Consider the following 25,963-nt stretch of genomic DNA (forward strand, 5'->3'; position numbering starts at 1 on the left):
CAGTTTCTCTGTCTCTCTGTCTCTCTGTCTCTCTGTCTCTCTGTCTCTCTGTCTCTCTCTCTCTCTCTCTCTCTCTCTCTCTCTCTCTCCCCTCCCCCGTGTGTGTGTGTGTATACATAGGCACATGAGTGTGTGTTTCCACAACACATTTCTAAATCTCTAGCCTTTCCTTCTGACTTCTTTTTGTTGTTCTTGGAAACATCAAAGCAGAGCAGACGACTGCATTGCGACTGCACTCGCACACATACGTCCTTTGATATTTTTGCTCATTTGCATCATAAATCTGGTTACAGTCTTTTAGACAAATAGGAAATGAAGAAGGCCTATTATGAATTAGGAACATAACTATATCATCTCCTAATGTTAAATAGAAACAGGATCATTGGGATGGAACTAAGAAGATAATTATCCAGCCCCCCGGGAGAGGGCTACCCATTAGTCCTCCCTCTCCAATAGGTATGAAATAAAATTATCTTCTATCTCCAAGTCCTCAGAACTTGTATCAATGGGGAGATGGCTGAGGAGGGTTTTCAGATTTGGCCAATTAGATGCATAGCAGAATTGGATACACTGCATGTTCATTCCAGAAGTCAACCAGAAGTAAACAAGACATTGCAGATGATGGAACTTCTAGAGTTTAGTGAATTAATAAGTTTATAACAATCATTTCAACCACTACAGTTTTTTTTTTTTTTTTAACAAGTAGCTTGTTGGCTGTGTCCTTCTGGTAAGAGGAGACAAAATAACCCCACCTCAGGGCATTCATTCCACATTATGTAATGTTCTAGAAGTGGTCGGAACAGACACTATCTTCCTTCCTTAAAAGAATATAAATTAATTTTTTAAACCCACAGGGAAACAAATGAGTGAAATAAGATAAAGCTTTCGTACTTCATGAGTCTATACTGTGTGGTTCTGAGTAAAAATACAGCATGAAGAAAATAGGATTGTCTCAAAACAAAGAAATGGGAATTCTACCATCTGCTCATGGGACTAGGTCTTCCCTCAACTAGAGTTCCACCAGGCTGGGAGTCTGCGTGGGTTGTGTTTTCACTGAGTCATAACACCTAGAATGTGTCTTCTCTATAGAAAACCCTGAATCAGTTCTAGGACAAAGGAATGAATAGATGGATGAATGATTGAGTGAATGAATAAGGAAAGACATGAAAGCTGCTGATGTTTCCCCATCTCTCAACTTCCAGAAAATGTTCAGACTTTCCAAACATTTTCACTCCTAATTATGGCCTCTATAGCAAGCCTTGACCTGACCAGCTTTGTTTGCCCAGGTTGAAGCTACCAACCAAGACCAAATAAATTCTTCCTAAAGGATACTTACATTTTATTTATGTTTTAAAATTAGTTTACTAGTTTTTTAAAAGGTAGCATCCAAATTAATGGGTTCCATTTTGGTGTTTCCATGTATCCTTTGTTCTTACTTACCCCTCTCTCCTCAGTCCCCTCACTGCCTGCTAGTTGTCTTCCTCCCATGTTTGCTTCATTGTTAATACACTACACCTCTCTTTTTCTCCTCTTCCTCTCTTCACTTTCTTAAGATATCTTTTTCCTCTTCATGGTCCACCTTATAGTTTTAAAAGCCATACCGTACACACACACACACACAAACACAAACACTTGCACACACTCAAGCACAAATGCACTTGTACAGTCACCTCTACACATATATACACATTAAAATTTTAAACCCACATATGAGAGAACCTATTTTGTCACTGAGTCTGGTTGTTTGCCAGAACTTGACATGATGATCTCTAGTTCCATGCTTTCTCTTGCAAGCATCATTTTATTTTTTCTCTTTGTTGCTATATAAAATACCATTGTGTATATGCACTGCATTATTGATATTAATTGGTTGGTTGATGGATATCTATAATGCCGCATTTCCTGACTATTGTGAATAGTACAGCTAAAACATGGATGTTTCAATACTTCTGTGGCAAAGCTGCTTTGGGGCATCTATCTATATAGCTGGGACATATTGTAGTCTTACTTTCAGTGTTCTGAGGAACCTTCTTTCTAATTTCTGTAGATTCGTTCACATTCCCACCAGCAATTAATGAGCAGTTCCCTTGCCTACAATCCGCAGGGGCATGTGTCATCCTTATTTTCTTCTTGATATGCTGATCAGGATGAAATAGAATCTCAAAGTATTTTCATTTTCCAATGGCTAAGGATGTTAAACAATTTCCAAGGATTTTCTGGCCATTATTGTTTCTTATTTTGAAAACTATTTTATTCATCCACTTATTGATGAAAAGATTTTGGGGAGGGGCTCTGTATTGTTTAATTTTTAATGTTCTTGATATGTTTCCCTGTATAATACGTAATTAGCAAACGTTTTCTTCCACCTTTTGTCTATCTCTTCATTCTGGTGACATTATTTCCTTTGCTGTGCAGAAGCTTTAAATTTCATATAGTCCCCATTTATCAATTCTTGGGATTATACTCTGTGCTTTTGAAGTCAGTTCTCAGAGATTCCTCATCTGTTCCTATATCTCAACTAATTTCCTTATGTTTTTCTGTAGTGGCTTCAAACTATTGGTTCTTATGTCAAAGTCTTTCATGTATCATTGGATAAGATCTAGTTTAATGTCTTTCTCCTACATGTAGATATTTACTTTTCCCAGTACCAATTGTTGAAGAGGCTGTATGTTTTCAAATGTGTGTTTTTGACATTTTCAAAAGTGGCTGTAGCTGTGTTTATTATGGGGTCATCTGTCTATTCTATTGGTCTGTTTCTGCAACAGTTCCACATTGACCTTGCCATATGGCTCAGTATTAATATCTTCAACATTGTTCTTTGGGTGTAGGATTCTGTTAGATATTCTGGGTCTTTGGCACTTTTATGAAGTTTAGGGCTACCATATATGGCTATGTAAAAAAATGTCATTGGAATTCTGCATTGAATCTATAGGCTACTTTCAGTAATGCATCCATTTTTACAATATTCATTCTGTTGATCCATAAACATGGGAGGCAAAGACACTTGCTTGCAGCAGATTTTTTTCTTTAGTGTGGGCAGAATTCTTGTTTATTTCAGTACATGAGAAAGAACTTCAGGCTCTGCCAGGTTAGGATAAAAACATTCCAAATAGTTAAAACAACAACAACAACAACAACAACAACAACAACAATAGACAGTTCTTCAATGGAGGAGTGGAGGGAGAATGGCAAAAAGTAAATGCGTAAAACAACTTCCACAAAAGTAGGGAAGAAAAGCACACATAGAAAAGCACAAAGAAATCACTGACTTTTAGATGACAGACATCATTGCCCTTTGAGAAGGTACATTTAATTTTTTTTTCTATATGGTCAAATCTAACTTCCTATTAAAAAATCTACTTTTGTTTCTGTGTACATATATGTTCCTGTGTGAATTTACATGGAAGATAGGGAGTGTTGGATTCCCAGGTCCTGGAGTTACAATTAGTTGAAAATGCAAATGTAGGCTCTGGGAACTGAACCTAGGTCATCTAAAGAGAGGTGGGCTCCCTCAACTGCTATCTCTTTAGCCTCAACTCCCTTTTGTGTGGCTATCACTGTGTTCTGGAGCAGTCTTCTTTTTATATAACTTAAGAATACTACGAGTTGACAATTTGTAGAAATGGAGAGAAGCTGATATTTATTTTGGGGTGAAGTTCCTGGAACACTCTTAATTCTAAGCTCTAGCCTTCAAGTTAAATTTTGCTTAATATCCCAGAGAAAAGGATAATGTACCCAACAGAGACAGTGGAAGATGTGCCACCAGATTAAACAAGGCTATCAGAGGAGTGCACAGGAAGCTCATTTCACACCTGCGGGTGCAAAGTTTAGGAGTAAAGTTAGCTGGCAGTAGCTTTGAGGCATAGCTCTCTACACCAATGAGATTCCATCATTGAGAGATTCCATGAAATGAGTCTTGCTATAGCCATTTTTCTCTTGAAAGACTATAGCTTAGAAGATTTAATTTATGGTCAAAGACCCTATGGAGAAGGGCCAGAACCTAAACTCAGACTCAAACTGGCCTTGAGTTTGACTATGAAGCCTACATTCATCCAGAACTGAATGTTGGCGATTCCTAGAATTTACCCATTTGCTAGTTCTGTGGTTATGGACCTCAGAACATGATTACAAAGACACAGGAATGACTATTCCTGGGGCCCAATGTCTCTGCTTCCTTAGAGCCCTATTTTGACACGAGCTCTGAAATAACTGGGTATTTTTGCCTGGTATGTCTTTTTATTTATTGATATTTGGGTGGTACCCTATGATATCCGTAGAAACATCACACCCCCAAACCCTGCATTTGATACCTGAGTGTACCAGAACTGTGTGCTATATGCCATTTAATACTGAAATAAAAGTTGCAAAGCTGAGGTCAACTGCGAACACTCTCATAATCCAACTGTGACTCAGCAGAAGCCAGCAGTAACGTGCTCATTCCAGAATGGCTGGCCTTAACAGACTCAGTTCTGATTCCACAAATAGGACTTTAGACCATGAGGCCTTGATAATTGCCCTGGTGTGGACCACCCATTTATATATGCATTAATACGGCACCTAGCCAGCTGAGTGGACAGCAAGGGTGATATAGTGGAAGGAACCATGACTTGAGTGTCACTGGAAGGTCATTATGCAAGCTGTGATCTGGATAGTGACTCATGGCATGACAACTGTCTGGGACATCTTGGTTGCTCAAGGACTGGGAGGGCAGTCAAAGAGCAACAAGGCTGAGGGGGTCCCAGTCAATTAGAAACTCATAAAACAAAACAAACAAAACACTTCTGCAAGATGGCAGAATAAATGCAACAGAAGAAGACCAGAAAAAAAATATGGAAATAAAATCCTGAAATATGAATGCAGCCAGACCCAAGCACACAGTGCTGTTCTTTCTACACACTACAAATTACACTTCAGTATTTTTGTTTTGTTGTTTCCTGTCTTGCATTTGAGAATAATGATGTCTACTTTCTAACATTGTCACAGAACTAAATGAAATTATATAAGTGCTGTACTTGCTACACACACACACACACACACACACACATACACACACACACTAATGAATGGCAGTGTGCACTATTATAGGGCATAGTCCTTGATCTCAAGGTGAGGCATCTGGTTGTGTCCAAAAAGAACACAGGAGGAACCAGGCAATAATAACCAAGGACTCTCCAGTGAGGCCACCTTGCTGTGTACTGAAGTTGTAGTGACCTCAGGAAGAATGAGTGGCAGTGCGTGGCAAGCTCCCTGTTGAAGGAACTGCATATTCTGACTCTGGATAGCCAGAAGCAGATCCTTCAGCATTCGGAACAGGGTCCTCCATAGCAAATACTCAATGTAAAGGTATGTACACCACAGCATTAAGCCAACATTGAATCTAGTCATATAGAAACACAAAAAAAGCTTTCCGAGACCCATGGAAAGTAATGGGTATCTTTAGTCATCCACAAAGATGTTGGAAAGCAGAAGGCAGGTGCAGGAGATAGTAGGATCTGAAACCTGAATAAGACAGGGAAACCCTGAAGGGTAGAAGACCTTAAGTTGGGTGTGGTGTGATCACAATTCCCTAGAGGAACTAGAGGGTGAACTCCAGTTGCAGGTTTCCTGGGGCTACCAATAGCTGTATACATGTACTTCAGCCCTCAACAGGGCTGAGGTATCCCTTAGAGTACCTCAGTATTTTACATATTCTAGCAATTTTACGAAGTTTGCTTCGTCTAATCCTTATAATGATCTGTGAGGTAGGAATGAACATTTATCCCAAGTCACATTCACATTCGTAACACTCTAGTTTCATTACTCAACAAAGCTCAGAGAGAAACCATGGTGAAAGGCTTTGGATCCAGACTTAACTGATGCCACTACCTTGTTCTGTCCAGACACCTGCTCCCTGCATAAATACTTACTTCATGAGTAGCAAAGCCAGCGGGACCATATACAATTTGACTTCATTTTTTAAAGGTCTTTTTCTTGGATGTATCTGTAAACACCATGCTTGCAGCCCTGGTCAGCAGACTGAGTAGGCCTCTATATATTACTTCCAGTGGCTGAGACCCAGCCAAATATCTGAGATGGCTCAGTAGTAGATGTGGCACAAGTGGGGATGGAGAAAGGAAGGAGGAGTCACAGATGGGCAAGAACAGTGGTATGTGAAAAAGAGTGTCCTAAAGTAATACATGATACATCACTGGAGCTGGCAAGAGAAGAGGTGTATTCAGTGTGTGTGTGTGTGTGTAAGAGAAGAGAGAGAGAGGCAGAGGCACATGCTCCCTTCACTAACTCTAAGTCTAGTGAAGTTGGCAACAAATATTAACCGCCACATTTGGTCATGCAGTTTTGTGAAAAATGAAGCTGAAAAGAAAGAGTCTGAGATGGGAGATGCCCTACAGTGCCCTACACCCTGTCAGGTGTAGCTAATCGGCTCTTGCTGAGAGAATGTATAGCAGGTGTTCCTCACTCACAACCCTAGTCATCTCTTCAGGGGACTTATTGGCCTGTCTGTCATTTCTGATGGGGAAACTAATGCCTATAGGGAGTAAGAGGGTTTTCAAGGCCTCCAAGGAGATGGAAATCAGAGCTGGGCTATGATCCATTTGAGTATGTGTTAGACTACTGATAAAGAGAATTAGCATGGATGAATCCTGTCACCAGAAGCAAGGAAAATGGTAAATTACAAAGGTGTCAGGGATAAACCCATCATGCAGAAGAGCTGTGATTCCACAGATATAGGTGGCTAGGAAAGGACATAGGGACAGTGATGTAGTGATGACATAGCTCTGTGCTGGGTACTGGGAGGAGCACAGTTAACACAGTAAGTAGGATTTCCCAGGAAGAAGTTGGGATGGGGGTCAGCTAGGTAGACATATCCTGCAATGGAAAGCTACGGTCATAAATGCTCAGCTAGCTGCAGAGATGAAAGGTAAAGTCGTAAAAAGACTCTATCCTTAGATCAAGCATGTGAAATGAGAAAAGGACCAAGAATAGAGGCTTCAGAACAGCATCCTAAACACCACATGGATGGGACCCTGTAAGTATATGAATCTAGCACTGTCTTAAGGTCACTTAAGATTAGTCTTATAGTGAATGTTAATAAAGAATGAATTCTGTTGGCGAGGATGTAGCAGTTGGAAATTATTAAATGTAGAAATAGACATAAAAAAGAATTCAAAGTTTAACACACAAGGTCATTTTAATGTCCAGTATATATCCATGTAGATTTGATTGACACACATCTACTTTGGGAGGAAACATTTTATTTCCTCAGTTCCCAATAGGAAATAGTGTTCTTCACCATTGTCAACTTGAAATGTATATGAGTGTAAGAAAGCATATAAAGTACAAAAATCCACTCCCCGTACACTTTCATGAGGAGTCAGTAAAGTTTACTGTTGGCTATGCTTACGGTACCAGCTACCCATTGTTTGTGCAGCCATGGATTTTAGAGAAAAACCTACTACTGCCAAGTAGTAAACCAGTTCTTAAACAAGTATAATTTCTAATCACCTAAATACTTACCTTATACCTACAGATAAATATAACTCTAATGCCTCACCAAAGAAATGCCTTTTTGCAGCAGAGAGAGACCATCACAGAAAGTCATAACTGGTCAGAATCAGAGACTAACTGAGCTTGGTGTACCCAGTTCCAACTTACACATGTATAACACAACCCTATACCACAGATTCCAAGAACAACACAGAAGAATGGATAGAAAGACTGTAGTAAACATAGGACCAGGACTAGGATGCCTTCTAGGAGATCAGGACAGGGAGGCTGCACCCATGAAATCTCGACAGCATCAAGGCATGAACAATTCTAATACCAGCATGGATGGAGGAAGTCTCACAAGGCCCCAATCCTAGATAAAAAAAATTACAGGCAACTAATGACTTCTGAAAAGGGAGAATTAGTTTTTCCTACCATGAGCCTCCTAGTTTGTTATCTACCACCAAATGGTCATTTCTAAAATCATATACATATGAGAAACACTAAGTGGACTTGTCAGGTTGTATTTGTGTGTGTTTTAACGTGCATGTGTGTGATAATGTGCAGTGTGGCAATAATAAATAATGGGGGAAAGAAACAATAGAGATTATATATGCAGGTAGAAGGAAAGCTTAGAGGCAGAGAAAGGGGTGAAGAGGGAATGAGGAGCAGGATATGAAAATAGGGATTCAAGATCAACACGTGTCATACACGCATTACAAATATAACAAAACACACGAGTTTGTACAATTAATAAATGATAAAAAGAAAAACAGTAATTTGAGGGGAACAAGAATCAGGGCAATGGGTATAATTATTGTTAACCTGAAGAACCTTAACTGGGCAATTTCTTATGGAAGTCTTATCAAAAGAGATAAGGGGAAAAAAATGACCAGAAAGATGAGTTAGGAACACTTGTGATTGAAATATAAATTGCATTATTTTAAAACCAAAATGTATAGCATTAGAATAAAATGCACCTTATTAAAATTTTCATGGATTTTTTTTTTTTTGAAAAATTGCTACTGCCATAACCCGAATTATCTTCCAACATTAATGCCAAACAACCAGGAGCAAGAGTATGTTAGCCTTCATGGTGCAAGCAAATTGACAACACACATGAGTTGTTAATCCTGGCTGGCTTCCCCTCACAGTGACTTAACAATACCCTTGCCCCAAATCAAGCATTATATGTTCAGAGAATTCAGACTCATTTAATTATTAGCCTAAGTAAAATATAATTGTGCAATAAATCTGCAGGGAAAGGGGATAAAGCAAACAGCCATTTTCAAGGCAGAGAGAAATGACGTTTGGATCAACTTCCACCTTGATTCATCTCATCAAAGTCTCTCTTCACTGGTATTGTTCCATGAAGTACTTAGATGTTAGGGAAGATGGAATGACAGTTATCAGGTGAGCTGGTATGTATGACACATGCTGGACAAAGGATTAGAGACACCAGTCTCTGGACTAGTTTCCACAAGGAAATAATTATGTGCTGATGGAGAATAAACTTTAAAAAAAAAAATCCAGGGGCTGAGGTGAAAACTCAGTTGGTAAAGTGCTTGCCTTGAAAGCATGGAGACTCGAGTTTGGCCCCCAGAAATGCTTTTAAAATGCTAGGTTTGGAAGTATGCTTATAATCCTAGAGCTGGCAAGGCTGAGACAGGAGAATCCCTGAGACTTTCTGCCTAGCCTAAAGAGACAGTCTGGCCTAGCTGGTGACATCAAACCAAGGAAAGACCCTTCTCACAGGAAGTGGATGGAGTTCCTAAGAATAACACCCAATATTGTCCTCACATCTCCACATACCATGTGGTATGCACCTTCAAACCTGTGGGGTGGTGGGCTGTGAGAAGCAGCTGGGTGCTTGGTGGAGAACGAGCTTGGAACCCCAGATCCTTATTAGACGGCAGGAGTTCCCTCTGCTCCCAGGCCCTGGTTCTTTTCATTTAGCTTCAGCCCTCCAACAACCACTCCCACAGAGAGGTCTATGGCCAACAGTCAGAGGAACAGGCCTCAGGCCCTAGAGAGATTTATATACTAATGAGGTACCTGAAGGCCAGAGGGTGGAGCCAATTAAGTATTCTTCCCCAGCCTCTCCCCCCTCTTTCCCTCCCTATTTAACTCAGGTCTGCCCTGGGTTTGGGGGGGGGGGAGGGTACATCCAGATATATCCACCATCCCCCTGGGTCCATGGCCATACCAGTCTGAACACACCTAATCTCATCTGTCTGTGAATAGTATCTCTAGTTGTTTTGCCTCTGAATTGCTACTACTGAGGCAGAGAGCAGCATTCTTGAGACTTCTGTTGACCCTGGCCATACTTACTACCTTTCAGCAGAGTCAGCATGCATAGCTCTTTGGTATCCCGGCCACATATTCACCATCCTGCCCTCTTCCCTCCCCACCTCCCAGATACCAGGAGATTGAACAATGCCCATGGTTTCTGCTTTGCTCTGGGAACAAATCATCCTTGTAAGTAGCTTCTGCCTGGAAGCTCTTGCTCTAATCAAAAAGGCAGAATCCCACAGATTCTCCTTCCATTAAGTTAGTCTTTGTGGAGTCTCTTAGCCTGAATTATCCCTTACTTTGCCAAAAACATGATGCCCCATTTCTTCATCATCACAGGCATTTAGAATTCTTAATATAATATTATAACTCATGCATGTGCACATATATATATATATCCTGTAAGCATAGATATTCATATACTCAGAAATATCTCTCTGTGTGTATACATGTCCACACATGTCATCAGCTGAAAGTTAGGTCTGCTCCTTCAAAATTGTCATTTTGCAGCCTCTGTGCAATAATACTTGAAAGGTAGGTAGATAACAATAAATAAATCCCTTTTTGGATGAGGAAGACAGTCAGCCCTCTGTCTGCTTGGTGAACACATAATAAGGTAGGTACCCGAAAAACAGCACAGGACCCTTTCCAGATATGAAAATGTCAGTGTCATATTCTTAGATTTGGTCCATGAGAATGAAGGAGTCCTGGGATGTGGTACTTGCTGAAGCATCCTGAACAGACCATCTCAACAGATAATGTCTGCATCTAGTGTCATCATAGCATCTTGAGCAGTTAGTCATACTACACTGTTGATTCTTTTTGCAATCTCTTTTTGAGTCTTTGCCACGTGACAGACATAGGAATGAAGAGAGTGGAGAGGAGGAAAGGGATGTGCCAGAAAGTCATAGATCTAAGATCTAAACTTGAAGTCTGCCCAAGAGATGACATACAGACACAGAAAAAAATTTACAATCTTCTTAATTGAGACTCAACTTAGCCAGGTAATATGCAAGTGTAGTCACTGAAGGACACAAAGGACAACAAGTGATTGCATAAAAGCTCTTAATAATCAAAGTGCAGGCTGGCCCTAGACACTCTGCCTTCCCTTCCCTAAAGGAAGTGAATCTTGGCCCTGGAATCTCTACCTCAGTTTAGTCTGACACCACATACTTCTGAACCAGTGTGAGATTGCAGATGTTCATAAAAGTAAGCCTAGAGCTCTTGTCCTGTCCATCACCATTTCCTTCATTTCAGAGTTAGTAACACCTGTTCCTGTTCAAGTCTGACCTTTCATAATTAGTTAGTTAACATTGGAAATGTCCAAATACTTAAATTCTAGACTGTAGTACAGGCCTTGTAGTGGCTTTAGCCCCTTTCTGGTTCGTGAGGCAGCTCTTGTGGTCTAGTCAGCTGGGAAAGGCTTCTTGTGCCACACAGGTTCCTCTCTGCCTGAGTGTGTGAGCATGTATGTTGACTTCTCTTCCCTTTACAAATTGAAGGCATGCATGTACATGCCTGTAGTGGGCCCTTGTTTTCACTATATTATGCCTCAGGTAAAGTGTTTTGATATGTAATACGCCATCGATAGGTGACGTTTTTTCATTTTGTTTCAATAGTTTGCACCAGCTCACAACTGGACACAGCGCTCAGAATGCAGGGTTTTATATTAGCATTTTAAAGAATCCCCAAGACAGAGTACATTGAGCCTGGTTCCACAGAGCTCTCCATCTGCTCAGTGTAGTCTTCAAAGGAAATTACTGCATGTATGAAGGGAGGTTCATGCACATGAGTGGTGGTGCCCCATGGGGACAAGCTGAGCTGAAAAGCTCCATCTTCTAATGCCAGGAAGTCATTCTTTTAGTCAAATGCTACTTAGTTTCAAATATTTTATTAAATTTCTTTCGTGTGTGTGTGTGTGTGTGTGTGTGTGTGTGTGTGTGCATTCATGTGGGTTTGTGCATGTGTTGGGGGGGAGAGGGAGAGAGGAGATAGACAGATAGGGTTATGAATGTATGCTACAGTACACTGTGGAGGTCAGAGACTACATTTGGAAGTTGGTTCCTTTCCTTTATTCCACCTTTACATGGACCCCAAGGATTGAATTTAGGTGGCCAGTGGTAAATACCATTATCTTGCTGGCCCTTTGGATTCCTCGGGCCTCAGTCAGCTCCCAAGCTTCATCTTCTAGAGAATTTCAGGAAGCTACGAGATACAATCACCCTGAGCCTCATCGCTGGGACCTTTGGTTCTGTCTTGTCTCCTGAAGCTCATAGAATAAAAAGCAAAGCTGGGTTTTGAGACAGGAAATTTTCTTCATCCCAGCTCTGTGGGGTTGGAAGACCAAGAGCCAGGCATCAGGTGATCTGATTTTGGTGATTGCCATGCCTGTCTTGCACGTGACATCTTCCTCGTGTCCTCACCTTCAAGGAGGGCCCTGCTAGGTCAGGCTTCATTCCCAGGCTCATTTCCAATGCTGTTACAATGCAATGACAACTTCTACACAGGAGACTTTTGGGGACACAATTCAGGCTGCAACTATGGTTCTTTTACTCACTGATGTACAATGTCAAATTTCAGAGGAATTCTGAGATTGCAAGAGGCTTCTCTGTGACACATGGGGACATAGCAAGTGAGGTGAATTCTGCAAAGTCGAGGGTGTAAATTACTTTTCCCCTTGTTCTGACAAAAGGACTTCTAGTTCTTCACAGCAGTCAGGAAGCAGACCGAAGCCATAACAGAACAGGGCTTGGCAAGACAAAACCTTCAAGGACACCTCTCCAAGCGACCTACTTCCTCCAGCCAGGCTCTGCCACCCATTATGTACCACTTCCCTATCATCTATCTGAGTGCATTCTTAGATTTAACCATTGGTTAGGTCAGATTACTGTCTATGATGTCTCCACAGACATGCATGGAGAGGCATATTGCTGATCTCCTAGGTATCTATCTATCCAAAGTGGCAGCCATTAGTAACCATCACACCTGGCTTGGCCAGCTTCTGGCTTCACTGGGCTCATACACACCAATGCTCAGAGCACTAGTCACCTGAACTCTCTTTGCAAGGTGTTCCTCTGCTCTGATGCTGGTATCCACCTGCACTGACATGGCCTAACCTCTCCCAATTCTGAAACCCTGGAACTATCTACAGCAACATGTCCACATGTTCTGTTGGCTGGCCCACCTTGAAATATGGCTGCCTTCCGAGAACACTGCCTATACTACAATTTACCCTCCTTGCTGTCTCTAGATTTGGGAAGTACAAACCTCCACTCACCCTGCCACTCGGCCTGCTTGTTTCAGGTATCTACACACAAGGGTCTGCAGCTTGCCTATATCTGAGTGTTCTTGTGCCTATATCTGAGTTTCTCTGTGCCTATTCTCCCTCTGCCAGCCACATGGCCAAGATCACTACTAAAAGCTGTCTTCTTGTTACACTCCCAATTATAGACACACCATTTCCCTTCAGTCCCATTTCTCCTTCCATCTTGGCCACCAGATCCGAGCTCTGTTCTCCTCAGGATCCCTCTTCATCACCAGCGCCCTCTACAAGCAGACACATTTGGGAAGAAAAATTCTTAGTTGAGAATCTTACAAATCTTTGTAAAATTTGTCTATAGACAGCATATTGGGTGTGTGATTGATGAATGATTGATGTGGGAGGGGCCAGCCTACCGTGGGACTGTGGTGCTGTCCTTGGGAAGGCAGTCCTGGATAGCATAAGAAAGCAGGCTGATTAAGCCCAGGAGAGCAAGCCAGTAGGCGAAGCTCCTCTATGGTTTCTGCTTCAGTTCCTGATTTTAAGTTCCTGCCTTGAGTTGCATCCCTGGCTTCTCCAAGTGAAGGAGTGTGACCTGAGCGTTGTAAGCTAAAACTAAACCCTTTTCTCCTCAAGTTGCTTTTGGTCATGATGTTTTCTCACAGCCATAGAAACCCTAAGACACATAAGGAAAGCTGCTCCATTCCTTGAAGCTAATCCACATAAGTAAGCCCTTTGCTCATTCAGGCTGTTGGGCATCCCAATAGTCACCACTGTAGGCAGTATCTGTTTTGACCTAGGTTCAACCATGACAGGCTGAGCACTCCATCTGTATCTGATCCTACCTGCTGCAGTATGTAATAGGATCATACACCTGGCCCCTGCCTGACGATCATCTATCCATCCCTGCCATCTTGCTGACTACTCCTCTGATCCACAGACTGGTCTGACCTTTGGACCCCTATCATCTCTGAAACCTCAGCACTGAACTTGGTTGTTCCAAAATCCTAATTAGTACCAAATGGCACATTCACGAGTATCCCTGGCATCTCTGTCAAGTACGCTAGACTCAACTGGTTTTGCTTGCCTTGTTTCAAACTGAACTTGCCTCCTGCAGCTTTTCCTCCTCCAACTCTCTTGCCTCTTAGCAAGCTGTATCCATCTTTTCTTTTTATTCCTTTTCTTTTTACCACCAAGACACCAAACAAATAGAGCCTCTGCCATCTGTGGTCCTCCCACCACATCTGTCCCTATCCATTGTAACCCTTGTCCGGACTCTCACTGTCTGTGTGGCTATGGTTCTGTCCATCTCGCTCCACTTCTTACAACACATCTGTTCCTTCCCTTTCTGTAGCTAGGAGAGCCTTCTGAAGTGCTTATCTCATAAACTACCATAGGCTCTAGGTCTTCCAGCTTTGAATATCAGTTAACACAAGAGGAAACATCCTCTTACCTACTTCTAGAACCCACATCCACACACGTGAGGACTGGTCAATCTGTGCTGGCTGCTGCCCCCGCTGCATTTTTTCATCTCTTTCCTGCAGCTCCCTTCCATTCTGTTCTGTTGTTCCTGGAATATTACATACACAGGACCTTTGCCTAACTTATTTTCCCCACTTGGAATTGCTTTCTCAAATCCCTAAAGGGCTGTCTGGGACAGCCGGTCATCCCCAGGCTTCCACGGCTTATTGTCTTCTGGACTCTATCAGGTAGGTTCTTCCTAGGACCTCTCCCACCAAACCCCCACAGCACACTCCCTCTGGCCTACTTTATTCTCCACAGTTGTATTTCATATCATATGTATTAATTAACAAATGTACTTGATATGCCCCCTCAAGCATGCACCTGCTAACTGTGTTTTTCCTTAGAGGCAAGTACTGGGTTTTGTTTCTATTCTGTTCTAGAGTTAAAGATTATTTTTGAGCAAAGGAATAAATAAGACTGATGATGTTCGCTCATTAAGAAAGAGTTCAATAGTCAGAAAAAAAATCAAAGATTAAAAACAGGAAGTGACTATTGGCAAATCTAACCTTTGGATACAGCTTCCTGGGTGTGACACAGATGGTGCAGTGCCATGAGGCTTTCCAGTCTCCCACATTTCTACAAAATCTAGAGTTAGAATTTTGCAGTTTTTAAAATGTATGTATCAGAAAGTTTGCAATATTCCTGCTCTTTAGAAAGTGGTCCCCTAAGGATCAGTCCTTGCCCACACACTGGCTTAGAGCATGTTAGCAGAGGAGGCAGAAATACCAAGCATCAGTGCTCAGAGCAACACAGGCATGCTCTGGACTCACCTGCCCAGGGCAGCAGCTGTAGGAATCTATAGAGCTGCAGAGTGAGCAGTGCCAAGCACTGAGACTAGCCTGCTCAAAGTTTTAAAGATCACTAAGGAGGGAATCTGGGTTATAAGCAGGAAAAACAGACCTGGGAGAGACAATGGTGTCATTGCTCTGTGAACACCAGGAGGTGAGAATTATATAATACAACTTTCCATCCACCCACTCCTGTGGTTGAAAATCAGAAGTCATTCTGGCGGTTTAAATCTGCCTCTCACAAAAGTTTTTAAAAATGAAGCATCATTTAAAAATGGCATCAGCTCATGAGATAAAGGTACTTGTAGCCAAACATGATCCTGGGACCCACATGATGGAAGGAGAGAATTGACTCCTGAACACTTACCTCCAGCCTCCATGGACATAGCATGGTATACATGTACACACACACACACACACACACACACACACACACATAATTAATGTAACAACAAAAAATCTTAAATGCTATCAAGACACCAAGAACACTAATCACTTGATTATGGGATGAATACAAAGAACTGGGACTCAAATATAGATTTTTTTGTGTGTAAATAAAAAGGAGAAAGGCAAACCCAAGTAAAGGAGAGCAGGGAGGGAAGGTGAGAAACAGAGAGGAGACTATTGAATTTTAAGTCCTCACATGTCATTGGAGTTTATTTTCAATATGAATTCATTTTTTTTTCTTCTAAAACCTCAGGACAGGGGAAGGGCCACCCTTAATTACCGTGTGAAAAGCGCTGGCTTCTATTTTCAGAACTGGATGCATTTTGTTCCAGGAGAGTTGGGCTTGATTTTTCTGTTTCTAAAGTAATTTCTGTGACTAGGGGGAATAGTCTGAGAAAGAAGGTCTTGTGTAATTAAAGCATATTTTTAAAAGAGTCAGTCAATATAATCAGCCCCAGCACAGGTGCACAGACTGTAGGAGCTCTCAGGGTGCTACCGCACTTGTCTGTCATGTGTGGAGATCTTGTTAAAGCCTCTCCTGCAAGCTCGTGCATTACTCCTGTACAACCACTGAGAGATGGAAAACACAAATGGATGGGAATGCCTCAAAGGAGATTCCCAACAGAGGCTGATACAAGCCAACCACGGCTAGGTCCATGGGTCTCACCCTGAGTACCAGAGTACCTCCCAAGAAACACTTGGCAAGCTCAATGGGTGTATACAGGGCCAGGAACATGACCATAGGTAGAAATATGTGGAAACAGATGTGCTACCCCATAGATGTGCTCTAGTTCTGGAAAAAGAACAGTGGACATGTGGCTGTGGGAACACACGAGTGTCAGCAGAGTGGACTTTGGACCTCTGCCTGGAATGATGACTGAACAGGGGGTTCAAGGGCAGGTGGTCATGCAGATGCAAGTGTAGTGTGTGTGTGTGTGTGTGTGTGTGTGTGTGTTACCTCAGAAGGTACTGCTAAGCTGGAGATGGGTCTTACCCCTGGCTTTAGCACTATAGTTGCTCTTGCTGATAATACATTGACAGGATATCTCAAAGCCTAGCACTCCAATGAGGGGCTATGTGGATGTGGTTGAGGTAAGCATCACAAAGCCTGGAGAGGGAAAGTAGCTCCCTTGAGGTTGTGAAGGTTTGTATATGCTTGGCCCAGGGAGTGTTAGAAGGTGTGGCCCTATTGGAGTAGATGTGTCACTGTGGGTGTGGGCTTTAAGACCCTCATCCTAGCTGACTAGAAGCCAGTATTCTGCTAGCACCTTTCAGATGAAGATGTAGAACTCTTAGCTTCTCCTGCACCGTGTCTGCCTGGATGCTGCCATGTTCCCACCTTGATGATAATGGACTGAATCTCTGAACCTATAAGCCAGCCCCAACTAAATATTGTCATTATAAGAGCTGCCTTGGTCATGGTGTCTATTCATAGCAGTAAACCCTAATTAAGACAGAGGTCATAGTGGGGACCTAACTAATTTAACCTAAATGGTGTTGATATGATTCAAACACCAGATTCTCTCTGGTAAGTCTTTCCCCCTCTCCAGTGCCTGCTCTTTGTTTCCATCCTCACTATAGATGCTTTCTATTCCACAGACTTTCCCACTGCCTGTAAGACAAATCTCAGCAGATCTGACACACATGTTCCTTCTGACTGCATACCAGCCCATCCTTTGGCTCTAATCTTCACATAATCAACACATTCCTTTTAAGTTTCATGCTGAATTCCTTTTGCTCCCAAGTCAAGGGAAACTCTTAGCTACCCAACCCTGCCTACACTCCCAGCATTTTGTTCTTCAAAGCCATGTTTAATGAACCCACCCACCCCCACTGACTTTCTTGTCTATTCATTGCTGTCTCCAGTTGTGTTTGACCCACTGGTTGGTGTTTCCTTCCTTGTTCGGAGCTCTGTGGCTGGTCTTCACACACCACAGCACCCAACCCACCACAGACACTTAGCACATGTGTTAGTGGGGAAATGCAGCCTAGCAGGAGTCAAAACAACGACTGTTACCATTCATCAGCGTCTGTCTATAACCATTGTCTGTAAGGCACAGAGAATACAGGCCACGTGACTTGCCTCCACAACACCTCCTCTGAGAGCACCTGCTCAGCACATCTGTCATGATTAAATGTACTTCCCACATAGTACCACTGCGGCTGAGTGAGGTCCAGGTTGCAGGTGTCCACATGAGGGTCCCTGTTCTTCCTACTTGAATCACTCAGCTGACAGGACATAGATAAGGCAGCATTTGAATTTTACAGCTATGGCAACTACTAATTAATAAGGTCTTTATACAACGACAAAGAGACAATTTGACACATTCAAGAATGGGAGCTTTGGCAGATAATCAATTCAGGGTACAGAGACAATTGTCTGTTAATGTCTACCTCTCCCTGGTCACCTTGACATGGCCATGATTATCAGACCTTTAGGGTTGCTGTATTGTAACAAAGTACAGCATTAGCTGCTAACTCAAGAACCAGAACTTTGGCAAGACGGAATTTCATCTCCAAGTCACTCAGCACAGATTGAGTGCTGGTCCCTCTCCTCTTCTGTACACAGATATATTGCTTTCATATATGGCCATTATTTCCCTCCCTTCTCCTGACTGTTTCGTTCTACCATTTCAAGTGACGAAACATGTTTAACCCAACCCTTCCAATAAGCCTACCCTGGTCTGTCCATCAAGATCTCCATGCCTCTCCAATGTTCCAGGACTTAGCTAGGCACATGACATTCACTATTTGTGTTTGTCTTTATCTTATATTCTAAATTCTGATGAATTTGTCAGTATCCTTAATCTCTACTCATCCATTTGTGCTGCACAGCTCATAATCATTTCAGCAAAGTGGTTCTCAAAGGTAAACCTCAAGGAAGCTAGTTGTTTGTTTGTTTGTTTTCTGTAGCTGAAAGGATAGCTGCTTTATAGGCAACAAAAGTGACTTCTCATTTGAAAGGAAGACAAGCAAAAAAAAAAAAAAAAACCAAAACAAAACATTAAAATAAGACAAAAGTGGAAGATAGTATGAGATGGCACTCCTACATGCATTTGTGGCTTCTCAAATCTTCAGTTTGCTGCTCAGTGAACAATCCATTTATTTCTTAGGGACTGTAGTTGGTAAATTCCTAACTCTGGATCTATTCACAGAATAGCTGATTTTAAATGGTGTGTAAAAGCCAAAAAATTAATATTAAGGAATGGTAATATGGAAATCCTTTCTTGGATTATAAAAGGGTGAAGAATGAGTGGGTTCACAGCATAGTGATTTAAAAAGCTGGAGTTGTACACTCTTTGCAAGGAGAAATTAATTTATAAATAAAAATTAAAGATAGTTTAATGCTCAAGGAAAAAAGTCAGAGCTATAGCTAATCACTGAATCCAAATATCGCTAATCTATTATCAGTACATTATTTTTAAAATACTAAATAGAAAAAATAAGTTTTGAAATACCTTTAGAAGTCTATCCAACATAATATGCTGTGGCAGTTTCTTTACTGGTTCATTTCTGCATTTGGCTTTAAAATGTAAAATTAATCAGTGTAAAGAGAGAAGAAATGAACACATAGTCTCCACCTGTGCAAGAAACATGATAGCAGCTGCATATAGGTCATCTGTGGCTTGTATCTAGAGTGACATGTCGTGTGTATAGAACAAGATGTTACACACAATTCCTGCAGGCTGCATGTTGTCATCTCCACATTCATTTAACAGATGGGGAAAACGAGTCCCAGAGAGGACACTGATCTCAGATTCCAAGATAGAAAACTAGGTGTTGACTCTCTTAAGAAGTGTGATTTTTGAACAATTTAAAAAAAATAATTGTGGTAAATAGAAAGTACCAAGCCTGAGAGATTAAAAGATTAATTTCTTTTTTATAGCCTTGATGAGAATTAAATTAGTCTTACTGATAAAAAAAAAAATAGTGCTGTTCAGTTTCACGCATTCAGGCTTAGAGAAGAAAGCAGAATCCCAGAGGCCCCAGGTGTCTTCCTAGGACAGACAGTACAGTAGGAGAAGCTCACATGCCTTCTGACCTACAGGCCAGGCAATCAACATGCTTCCACCTCAAGATGGATCAAGGCTGCCAAAGATGCAACCTTGTGGAAACAGGGGGCTGTGAGACCAAACTAGGCTGTGGGTGAGGCTGGATGCAGTGAATCTGGTACTAGAGAGGGTATTGATTAGGTTTCTGTGCAAGCAGGATAGACAATTGAGTTTGGGTACAGTTAAAGAAATGAGAATGGAAGCAGCTCAAAGTTAGAAGACCCTGTATGCATTTAAAGCATCAAAAGGAGAAAAAAAAAACCCAAATACTATGTAAAACATAGACATACTTCATGAATAATATTCTCTCCTGGATTCGGCTTATTTCTGAAACATGTGGGTTACAAATGATGCTTTTATCATTATAAATATAAAAGAAACAGTCAAATGTGTGAATTTGACAAGGTTATTTAGTTGGCTCAACATTGACATAAGCATCTAAGCATTAAACACAGAGATTGGTGAGAGAGAAGTTGATCAACTGGCCTTATCTGAATGTGGCTGTTGCTATACCCCACGTTCTGCAGGTTTTCTGTTAGCATTTAGTAACTTCTAATAAAACCATTAAGTTTTTATCAGAATGAACGTACCACCGTTTGTGATTCTTCAGTTGTCAACCTGGGTAGGGCAAAGCCCAGCTGAGAATTGCACACACCCGGACCTCAGCTGCAGCCTCTGTGGGACCCCTGTATAAGAGAGAGAAAGAGGACATGGTTATCCAATGGTTATTTTGTCCAAGACTCACTGAGTCTGGCTGTCTTCCTGTCTACTGGACTATCTCAGTGAGTGAGCAGAGACTCCACATTACATCTGCCTGCCATAGCTCAACCAAGTCATAGTCTCAGTGACAAGCTTTCCAGCCCCATTTGTTGAAGGTGTGATGGTTTTTAAAATAAAGGCATGCTCTCTGCTACAATGAAAGAAACAGGTCAGGCCTGGGGTCTCTGGCTTCCTTGTGAGGCCACCAGCAAAAGACTAAGAGGCTTTGTGGCCCAGTGACAGCCACAGGTCAGAAGGTGATTGTGTCAGGACACACGGTACCTACTGCAGAAGGTAGAGATTTAACCTAAAGTCCCAGGATCAGCTTGTGTATCTAAGGCCATGCCTTATCTTTGGGAGAATAACAGGGTAGAAAAAAACAAAAGCAAAGCAACCTGGGAGGAGAAGAAAATTCCCACTCTACCTTGTACTCTAGGCTCACATGGAACTCTAGGCTACTCAAGGAAAGGACAATCCCTGTGGAACATTAATTCAACTTTTTCCAACCATTAGGCAGACTCACTCCAATTTTAGATATTATGTGGGAGGAAAAAGAAATGTTGAATTTTTCTGTAGTTCCAACTTTGTGCACAATCCTTACATCTACCATCATGTCCCATATCCTGTTTTTGTGTACATGTATGCACATACATGTGCATGTTTTTATATGTACGGGTGCTCATGAATTTGTATGCATATGTGTATGAATGCAAGGCTATGCCTTCTGGAGTTCCAGTGTCCTTTTGGAATTTGTCCACCTTTAGTTTTGAGACAAAATTTTCCTAAAGCAGGAGTATGCCAAGTAGGCTAGGTTGGCTGGTCAGAGGAGCCCTGGGTATCATCTTGTGCCACCTACCAAGTGCCATGATCACTAGCATGTAACAACATGCCTGCCTCTTTTATATGGATTCTGGGGAGTCAAACTCAGGTCCTCATGTTTGCAAGGCAAGTATGTTACTAGCCAATCCATCTTCCCAGTCTATTCCTTGCCTCTCTTTGTAAACCTTACAGCTCTGCCCCAAAGTAGTGCTTTCTCCCCATGTGCTGTTTCTGAGGATATCAGCTTCATAAATTGCTAATCACTCTTTTTTTTCATACATAGTTGCTCATTTATTCATTCTTTTCTTTTTCCAGAAATATCACTGAAATGTTCTTTTTATGCCTGGATGACTCAGTGGGCTAACGGCATTTGCTGCCAAGCCTGAAGACTTGACTTGAGTTTGATCACCAGGACTCACTCATATGTTGGGGGAAAAGGAACCAACTCCCACTAACTATCCTCTGGCATCACTTACACCAGTGCTATTTCATGTGTATCTCAAGTCCCCCATATTCAAAAAACAAACAATTAGATATATACAATAAAATAACCTTCAGGTAGCTGTAAGGAAATTAAGGCATTTTAGATGTTGAAAACTCTGACTAAACTTCAAGTCGTCTGGTGTGCTTTGACTGAGCACTAAGAGCATCCCAGTGCACAATGTGTGTGTATATGTGTGTGTGTGTGTGTGTGTCTGAGTGTGAGAGAGTATGCTGTCTGTGTGTGTAAGAGAGTTTGGTGGATTGGAGGTGGTGGGTGTGGTAGTGGTGATGATGAATTAAAGAAACACATGTCAATAAACATCAATATTAGTCTTCATTAAAAATGGGCCTAAAATCACAGATACGTCCCAAGATGGAGAGTGACACAATTTAAAAGCACAAGATAACACTCCCATTTGTGAATTGATGTTGTGACATGAGCTTAATGAGCGTGAACTTTAGAATTAACCCTGCAAAATTGCTTGTGTGTGTGTGTGTGTGTGTGTGTGTGTGTGTGTGTGTGTGTGTGTGTTTGTGTGTGTGCCACTTAATTCAAACTGCCTTTAAAATAGGTGTGGTTGTGCTAACCTATGTGGATCCCATTCCTCCTAAACAGACCACAAGTGCAAGCCTAGCCAGCCAGGCCAATCTGGTTTCTTGCAGACAATGGTGGTGGTGTATGTCGGTAAACTATTCACTCTTCCTCATAACCATCAACAATGCCTCATAATCTTCAACCTCCTCACCACTGTATTTTTATATTACTTGGCATACTTCTACAGAACCAGAAGGGCCAGACAGTGGCCAGAGATCAGAAACAGAGACTGTGTGTAAGGCTGGCTAGGTATCACGTCCCAGTGTCCTCACAACAATGTGAGGGTACCATCATGCCAATACCACAACACATCAAGCCTGTACTCCAGATTATAGAGCTGAGGCCCCGAGACACTGTGGAATTGGCTGCCATCATGTAGCTTGTCAGTTTAAACACTGGATTTGAATTCTGATGGTCTTGCCACCATGCCTCATAACCCAAAACACTTCTCAACATAGAAATTTTTGAAAGAGTTGAGCTAAGTATTTCTTAGTTGTTTGGATCATCTAAAGCCATGCTGATGCAGTAGACATGGAAGAGAAAAAGGACCAAGACCTTATTCCTCACTATAAATTGATTATCTGAGGTCATTGTATCAGCTTACTAGGCTGAGTGATTGTTATAATAAGCATAGTTTCATCTTGCTTTGGTCACAGTCAGTATCTCCTAGTGCTTGTAACATCACATATGGAACTCTACAGCATATTTTATTTCCACTGCACCTTGTGGCTCTGAAGGCTCATTAAAAAGGTTCATGTTAACATACAGTAAGCTGGACTCAGATGCCCACAGAGCATACATAGGTGCCCAAACTAAAGATGTCCTTATTGTCAGTGATGCAACCCCCTCAAGCCAGGTCCAGCAGTGGATGCTTTATAACCCTTAAAACTGATAAATTTTTAAAATCACATTAAAATTAGAAATCACACTTTACTGACTTCAACCCTTTGACATAAGCTACTGTCTTGCTTACTAATTTTTTCTGTACTCTTCTGTGTCCCAAGGCTCTTGGTCCCAAAAGGAGGTCAGAAATAGACTGTGGCTCCTGAGGTAAGGCCTTACTGCTACAGTATCCTTTCTCAGGGTGGCATGTCAGGTCCCTGCCTCTGCATCTGAGCTGGAAGCTTGTTCTTTGCAATTTTGTTTGTTTCTTTCATGGTTTTTTCATGCGTTACACTATCTTCCTCCACATTTCAAATACAGTGATTTGTAGTGGCTCATACAATTTTTTAAATGCCATATTTACTGATTTTGACTTCTTTGGGCTAGTTTATATATTGGGGCCAATTTCACACAATCTATGAAAATTTGGGCTTGAGAAGTAAATATAAAATATCTGCCAATATATGAACAGAGCAGCTGCCAATGGTAACATCACAAAGGCTTGCCAAGTGCGCTCCACTGCAGACTCCAGCAACCATCCTTCTGCATGGAAACCCCATTGATGCCACCCAGAGAATGAAAGCAGGCAAGTGGAATGACCCCCACATCCCTTTCTAGATGAGTGGATATAGGCATGATATTTTGCAGTATTTGATATTTTGATTTTGGGTAGCTGTATGTTGTTTTAGTTTTGTCTGAGGATATGAAAAGGGAAATGCTTCAGGTGGAGATCCAATTATTAGTTTATGGAGTCAGAAACCCCAGACTTCAGGCATTCCTCACCTGCACCAGCCCCAAATGAACTCTACCCAACCTTCTCTGAGGGCAGATATAGGGGGTGCTGAGAAGTCCTTTGTTTCCTAGTGAAATACGTTCCCCAGTTTGATTTGGATCCTACAGGAGTCAGAGTTCATGTTATGACACACTGCAAGTAGTCCTGACAGTTCGCCATCATCACAGGCTAGGCACACAATCGTAAGTGACAGTATATAACCTTAGTATATAGGGATAAATCAGTATTTCTGATCATCTGTAGCCTTTAGACATCTCTTAGATGTGAGTGCCTGAGATCACACTGAATGGTATCCTGGAGCACACAGTTTGTTGAGGATCACATGGAACAGAGTGGACCTGAAAAGCCCTTCTTTGCACTGATATTTCCTTATTCTTTGGAGTGTGCAGCTTTCTCTCCTGCCTCAAGAAGGGTGCCATGATTGAGGACAGCAGCAAGAACCTAGCTGTGTTGATATGGTTTGTCTGACTTAAGGACATAACTTTAGGGAATACAAGAGGATGTGAGTAAAGAGATTGATTAACCATCCAAGCTGAATTCTTCACAACTGTGCACACCAGCCACCAAGCAGAGGACTTGTCAGTTAAAACACCATAGTTCACGTCTGTCCACATGTCCCCTGGCACAACTGAATTCCTTCTCTGAACAACTGAGCAAATGAGAGTGCTCTCCCTCCCTTCCTTCCTCTCTCCCTGCCTCTCTGCCTCTCTGTCTCTCTGCCACACACACACACACACACACACACACACACACACACACACACACAGACACATCCTCACACAAGCACCCAGGTTGTTCCAGTGTGCAGAATGGGCTAAAAAGCCACTGTTCTACAGCTTTCACGGGGAGAGAGAGAGAGAGAGAGAGAGAGAGAGAGAGCTCTGTAACTTGCAGAGAGTCCTCCATCACAAGAAAGGAAAGCCCAAGAAGAGCTACACTCTGCCCCACATCTGTGACCCCGTAGCATCATTGTAAGTAAGCCTTCAGGCTCTTGGTGACACTACTACTGAATCACTTATGGGAACCTCAAAAAAAACAAAAACAAAATGCAAAGCATGCACAAGACATCAAAGCAACATAAGAAGCACTATAGCCCAGGCTAGCCTTGTACTCATGATAACCCTCCTGTCTCACCTCACAGGGACTGTTTGCAGACATGAGGCAACTATACCTGGCTTTCTTGGGTTTCATCTACAAAGCCGTAATACAACTCCTCTTTCTTCTAACTACCACACCAGTGATCTTTCTGATTTGAGATAAATCCCTTCATGATATAAATTAAGTGTGTCCTGGGCTCAAAACAGTGAGATTCTAAGCCTGTGATTTAACATGCAGTGATAACCCTGTAAATCCCCAGGCCCACCATTCTAGAGGACTTAAGCCAGCACCATCCTGTTCTTCTAATAAGTCGAAGCAGGTGATGCTGGTTGCTGCGAGTCAAGAGCTCAGCCCAGGGGAAGGTAGGTTTTGTCCTAAAAAGCTCATTACAGACACCAAATGCGAACTAGAGGTAGTATATCTGCTAATGTATTAACGGGGTGGGGGAGGAAGCTTTTTCCTTTGATCAGAGAGGTCTATGTGGCTGAATGAACTGTGTATGTTCTTCTATGGGTAAGTTTTTGCTGCTTGTTAATGCAGTGAACCAGGTTGGTGGATGCTTACCAGCTAGTGCTCCTGACAGTATCTATTTTGTGGTCCCAATGTCCTCCTGTCCTGGGTGTGAGGGGGGAGTGCTGTACTCCAGGTATCTGAAACCATTCTCATTGTCAGTACAAGGCGTTGTCT

General features: G+C 42.0%; 1 protein-coding gene across 26 annotated transcripts in view; it reads right to left on the reverse strand.

Moving 5' to 3' along the window:
• Myt1l (myelin transcription factor 1 like) overlaps positions 1-25,963 on the reverse strand; it is a 383,678-nt gene that overhangs the window by 323,992 nt on the left and 33,723 nt on the right. For all 26 annotated transcript variants that reach the window (XM_076942026.1, XM_076942031.1, XM_034514008.2 and 23 more), the window contains exon 2: positions 20,438-20,533. The gene's annotated coding sequence lies outside the window, so the exon portion shown is untranslated. The remainder of the gene's footprint in view (positions 1-20,437; positions 20,534-25,963) is intronic.

This window comes from Arvicanthis niloticus, chromosome 11, assembly GCF_011762505.2.
Source record: "Arvicanthis niloticus isolate mArvNil1 chromosome 11, mArvNil1.pat.X, whole genome shotgun sequence".
NCBI classification, from domain to species: Eukaryota; Metazoa; Chordata; class Mammalia; order Rodentia; family Muridae; genus Arvicanthis; species Arvicanthis niloticus.